General features: G+C 35.1%; 2 long non-coding RNA genes across 2 annotated transcripts; both read left to right on the top strand.

Moving 5' to 3' along the window:
* Nucleotides 1-16: 16 nt before the first annotated feature.
* On the top strand, nucleotides 17-2,091 carry LOC148997711 (uncharacterized). Its single transcript, XR_016146384.1, has 3 exons — nucleotides 17-107; nucleotides 881-930; nucleotides 2,001-2,091. It is a non-coding gene; the product is annotated as an uncharacterized LOC148997711 (long non-coding RNA).
* Nucleotides 2,092-3,809: 1,718 nt separating this feature from the next.
* On the top strand, nucleotides 3,810-6,210 carry LOC148997712 (uncharacterized). The gene is made up of 2 exons (XR_016146389.1): nucleotides 3,810-4,455; nucleotides 4,574-6,210. It is a non-coding gene; the product is annotated as an uncharacterized LOC148997712 (long non-coding RNA).

Below are 6,210 nucleotides of genomic sequence, written 5' to 3' on the forward strand. Positions count from 1 at the left end.
TTAAGGACCCTCGCGTCAGACGTTTTATTGCTGACGTCATGACGCATAAGCCTGTCTGGAACTTTCTGCTCGACCGCCATTTTCTTTTTCGCACTCGGATGAATAAGGTAGGTTGGAAGTTTTGTTTTTTAATTAATATACTCAAATATGCAACTTTTGGACGTTTGTTTTAGTTGTTTATGAGTTAATGAATGTTGTTTGTGAACATGAATACTAACAAAATCGCAATTAACCACATTTTTAAACGTACGTTTGCAAACTAGCATTACTGAATAGTTCTATGCAAGTTAACGTTAAACATGATGTTATCTTTAACTTAACTCGTTTGTTTTATAAAAATGTGTTCAGTTTGGATCTTGGGACTTGTGTAACAGTTATTAAATAGTTTAAAAAAGGATAACCGTCTGTGCCGCGTGAGAAATTGGAAATGCTTTGGGCGGGAAGTGCTCGGGGAGCGGGACAAAATGCTCGAATTTGAATTCCTGCAGTACAATATTTGAGTTTTATTTTTTGTCTGTTCTTTTATTTGTCTTTGAAACGTTAGCTCTGACTTATTCATCGACTTTTTTCGCCCAAAATGATGCTGAAAGTCTGTGATAAACGCCATTGGGTGCATCTCAATCAGTTCATTAAGTTAACCAGGGCACTGATCAGGGAGTCAGCCCATTAACGTTACCTGATTCCCTGATCTGTGGCCTGTGCTTAACGCTAGCTTAATTTGCCTAGCTCGAGGTGTTTCATGCAGGAAAACAAATCGGGGTTTTCTTTAAAATTATGATTTTTTTTTGTAGAAAATAGTAGTATTTCAGAACTAATTAATTACTTGACCTTGAAGTTAAATACTAATGATACAACATTTTTCTCTCCTTATGACTGAAAGCTTTTTCAAGTTTGACGATTGAGGACGACACTTTGCTATAACATTACATGGTAAGTATTTTCTATTAATTTAAGTAATTTCTAATTTCTTCTATTGATAATAGATAATATGAATTACTAATGTTGGACATGTTTGAGTAAATTCCATCTAACGTTGTCTAATGCTATTGACTTGCATTTTATCCTAATTAAGAATTTTGAACTAAAACTAAAAGAATTAAGAACTAAAATTGGCATCAAATACCCTTATGACATCCCGAATGCATGTGCCTTTTTTGATTCTCAGAAATAACTTTTTTTAGTTTATACAGTGTAAACCAATTTTGAAGCTAAAAATGATTATGATGTGACATGTATTGTGCATGTAAAAGGTGCACAAGTACTGGCTGATTTAAAGGGAATAGTTCACTTTGAAATTAATTTTTGGTGTGTTTTAGCTTACCTCAAGGCAGGGCATCCAAGATGTCTTTGTTTCCACAGTATTTTCAATTTTGATATTTTTCGGTCAAACCGTTGTCTATCAGTCATATAATGCAGGTCTATGGTCACCACCTCAAAGAGCATGCAATGCAATGGAAGATTATTTCGATATATCTAAATATGTTTAGTGAAAGGTAAAACTTCTGAAATCTCTGTGTAAACAATGAGTGACGTTGACTTGCAAGCGATCACTTCCGGCGCGTGCGCAGACCGAAGCGCCCATGCCGTCAGTTCAGTTTGACATGGCTGTGTTACACGAGGTAAAAACGATATAAATACTGTTCGTTTTCTCACACAAACCGCTTGTTTCGTTTCTTAGGCCATCAATGTGTACTTACATTTATGAGTCATTCAATCATCTTTAATTTTTGACTTATTAAAGATTCTAAAAAAACCTAAAAAAAAATTCTGTTTTGAACGGTAACGTAGACATCAGTGTTTATATCTGAATAATGATTTTTTTTATACTTCTGTGATGTATATACTTTGTCCAGTCATTAATACAACCTTTTATAGTTTTGTAAATTAAGTTTTGTTTATATTTTCTTGTCCTTTGCTATCCTTGGGGAAATCTGATTCTCCATTACAGATTACTCCGAATTTTAAAAATAAGAAAAATAATCACAAATGCTTTTTCACAGACTGAAAACATTCACACGGAAAGAAGAGTGTCCTGAAGGCCCTCATCGTTTTCCTGGGGAAAAATCCGGTAACTCTTTAAAATAATGGTCCGTAGTTAACAAGTAGCTATGCAGGAAGTAATAGGTAGCACTGCATTAACACCGAACTTAATACTATTAACTAATATGGAAGCAATATTAACTAAGCATTAAGTAATAGGTAATTTAGTACAAAGGTAGTTCCTTGGTAGGTATTTGATTATTACTAAAGAAATATATCCTCATTGAGAACTACTACTCTTGCCAGGATGGACGCATGTTCTCTGTTTATTTAAAACTTAAACATAAAATAATACTAATAAAGACAGTTTTTAAAAATAAACCTTAAATAATTAGGAAGTGATGCTGACACTCTCATGATTGGATTAGTTCACTATTATGAGCTCTATTGAATGTCAGTCACATATATCTCAGACTCCAAAGACCTATAACTTTATGTTACAGTAGCTGTCTGAGGAGGACTTCTCTTTAGGACATGAATATAAACATTGATGTTCACTTGTCAAAAACAGTTTGCATCTTTAATGAAGAAATTGGCTGCATTTATGTTACGATAAGCGCAAAACCACATCTTCCAGATTACAGTGTTTGTTAGAATATTAGTGCCTCACAGAACCTGTACAGTATGTGTCAAATATAAAATTAAATAACTTGTATCATTTGTGAAAAACCTGTTAACTCATCAATAACTACTTAAGCGTTACCTTGTCATCCCGCAGGAACTACTAGTGATGTGGCCCATTATTTTAAAGTGAAAAACATGTTAACTCCTAACTAACTACAAGCGTTACCTTGTCATCCCACAATGTTTACACAAGTTATTTAATTTTATATTTGACACATACTGTACAGGTTCTGTGAGGCACTAATATTCTAACAAACGCTGTAATCTGGAAGATGTGGTTTTGCGCTTATTGTAACATAAATGCAGCCAATTTCTTCATTAAAGATACAAATTGTTTTTGACAAGTGAACATCAATGTTTATATTCATGTCCTAAAGAGAAGTCCTCCTCAGGCAGCTACTGTAACATAGTTATAATAGTGAACTAATCCAATCATGAGAGTGTCAGCATCACTTCCTAGTTATTTAAGGTTTATTTTTTAAAAACTGTCTTTATTAGTATTATTTTATGTTTAAGTTTTAAATAAACAGAGAACATGCGTCCATCCTGGCAAGAGTAGTGGTCACAATCTCAACCTAGCTAATGTATTTGGGGGGATGTATAAACTTCATAAACTGGTTTCCACAAAGAACCCATTTGAGGCACATGCTTCTGAAATGTTATGACCATGTTAAGAGTATAAAACCCCCACAATTGTTCACTTTTTAGACATGTTACTTTTGTGATTTAGTAATTAATTGATTATTAATTCTTAGTTCGCAAGTAGTTCTCAATGAGGATATATTTCTTTAGTAACGATCAAATACCTACCAAGGAACTACCTTTGTACTAAATTACCTATTACTTACTGCTTAGTTAATATTGCTTCCATATTAGTTAATAGTATTAACTTCGGTGTTAAAGGGTTAGTTCACCCAAAAATGAAAATTCTGTCAGTATTTACTCACCCTCATGTTGTTCCAACCCCGTAAGACCTTCGTTCATCATCGGAACACAAATTAAGATATTTAAGATATTAAGATCGCTCCTGCATACAGTCCATAGGCTTCTTGAGGGACTGGCTCTTGCTGTCCTCGAAAAGTCATAAAAGACATCGTTAAAATAGTCCAAGTGACTACAGTGGCTCAATCTTAAGTTTATCAAACGACGAGAACACTTTTGTGCGCAAAAAAACAACAAAAATAACGACTTTATTTCAACTATTCGTTTATTTCTCCCTCTGCGCGAGTCAGGTTACTAGTTTAATAGCGTAAGTTTCTGTCATTGTACGTCACACGCATCACACACACATGACCAGCGTCAGCCAATAGTGAGCCTACGTGTGACGAAGCTCTACGTAATCACACTACGTTAACTGACTACAGGCTCATGGAGAAGGAAGTGAATAGTTGAAATAAAGTCGTTATTTTTGTTGTTTTTTTGAGCACAAAAGTGTTCTCGTCGTTTGATAAACCTTAGATTGAGCCCCTGTAGTCACTTGGACTATTTTAACGATGTCTTTAATGACTTTTCAGGGACAGCAAGAGCCAGTCCCTCAAGAAGCCTATGGACTGTATGCAGGAGTGATCTTAATATCTTAAATATCTTAATTTGTGTTCCGAAGATGAACGAAGGTCTTGCGGGGTTGGAACAACATGAGGTTGAGTAAATACTGACAGAATTTTCATTTTTGGGTGAACTAACCCTTTAATGCAGTACTACTTATTACTTCCTGCATAGCTACTTGTTAACTACGGACCATTATTTTAAAGTGTTAACGAAAATCCTCAAGACCTTATCAAGGAGTACCTTGTGAGTTGAAATTCTGCATGTTCTATTTAGATTTTTCAGAAAGTTTAAATTTGTGTTTTGTAGTTATGACTGCAAGATGTTTATTTATTTTTTTATTTTTTTATGTACATTTCTTTAGGATAAGCAGCGAGACGATTGGGAGGGTGAGCTGGAGCAGTTCACCATGGCGGTGTATGTTATTCGGAAGGAGGGGGGAGAACATCACGAACCACCGGCTGACATAGGTGTCGTCATCGAGGGTGTTAAAGTTTTGAATGAACTGCCTTCGTTCACATCAGCTTGTGCCTTGCTTCTCGGGATGATATACATCATCAATCTGGCTTACCCAAAACCGCTTCGTTTTACTTTCGAGGTATTCCAGAAAGTTCTCTTGCAGCTTGAACAGCGAAAGATGTCACTAAAAGTTCAAAGTCTTTTCAGTAGACAACAGTGAACTTGCAGTAATGTTTGAATGTGCATATGTCTAGTCTGTGTTTGAAAGAATGTTGGATGTTTAATTTGTTTTCTTATGTTTGTAGACTATCCATTTGTACATTCATACGTCTAGTATGAATGTGTAGTTGTTTGTTTGAATCTGATTGATTCACTTTAAATTTAGGGCATTACCTGTAAAGCTCTTCTCATACAGTATGGTTCTATTTGAAAGATTAAAGGGAAAGTTCACCCAAAAATGGTTCAAGTTGTTCCAAACCTGCATGAGTTAGTTTCTTCTGCTGGACACAAAAGAAGATTTGTTGAAGAATGTTGGTGACCTGGCAATTGAAGGCACCCATTGACTTCCTGTATCTTTGGAAGTCAACAGTCAAACAATTCAGAAGTCAACTGTCTGGTTACCAACATTCTTCAAAACATCTTCTTTTGTGTCCAGCAGAAGAAACTAACTCATGCAGGTTTGGAGCAACTTGAACCATTTTTGGGTGAACTATCCCTTTAATTGTTTTTAGGTGGCTCATTTAAAGGGTTAGTTCACCCAAAAATGAAAATTAAGTCATTAATTACTCACCCCCATGCTGTACCAACCCTGTAAGACCTTCGTTCGTCTTCGGAACACAAATGAAGATATTTTTGATTAAATTTGAGAGCTGTATAACTACCAATCAATACGATTTCCACGACGCATGCGCGAGAATTGCGATCTCCTTCAACTACTTCAGTTCAGTTCACGCGCATGCGTCGTGGAAATCGTATTGAAGTGTCATTTCAGGCCAACAAGGAAGAAAAGGAATAGTAGAATAAAGTCGTTATTTTTGTTTGTTTTTTCGCACAAAAAGTATTCTCGTCGCTTGATAAACTTATAGTTGAGCCACTGTAGTCACATGGAATATTTAAACATTTTCTTCATTGACTTTCTGGGCCATCAAGAGCCAGTTCCGGCAGTCTATGTGGTAGTTATACAGCTCTCAAATTTAATCAAAAATATCTTCATTTGTGCTCCGAAGATGAACGAAGGGGTTGGTACAGCATGGGGGTGAGTAATTAATGACTTAATTTTCATTTTTGGGTGAACTAACCCTTTAAGGGCATAACCACTATGTTTTTATATTTATTTTTATAAATATGTTGGCTTATGCAGTTTTGAGCATAATTCAGTGCAAAGGCAACTTTGCAAAAAGACTGTTAATGGAACAAGTGTGTCAGTAAATGGAATTTCATTGGCACAACAAATGTTTGTAAAAAAAAATCTCAAAGTTTGTAATATGAAAAATACCGATGGTGTATAAAATGAATTAATGTTAATAAATATTTCTCCAGCAA

This window comes from Pimephales promelas, chromosome 2, assembly GCF_988280905.1.
Source record: "Pimephales promelas chromosome 2, fPimPro1.hap1.1, whole genome shotgun sequence".
In the NCBI taxonomy this organism is placed as follows: Eukaryota; Metazoa; Chordata; class Actinopteri; order Cypriniformes; family Leuciscidae; genus Pimephales; species Pimephales promelas.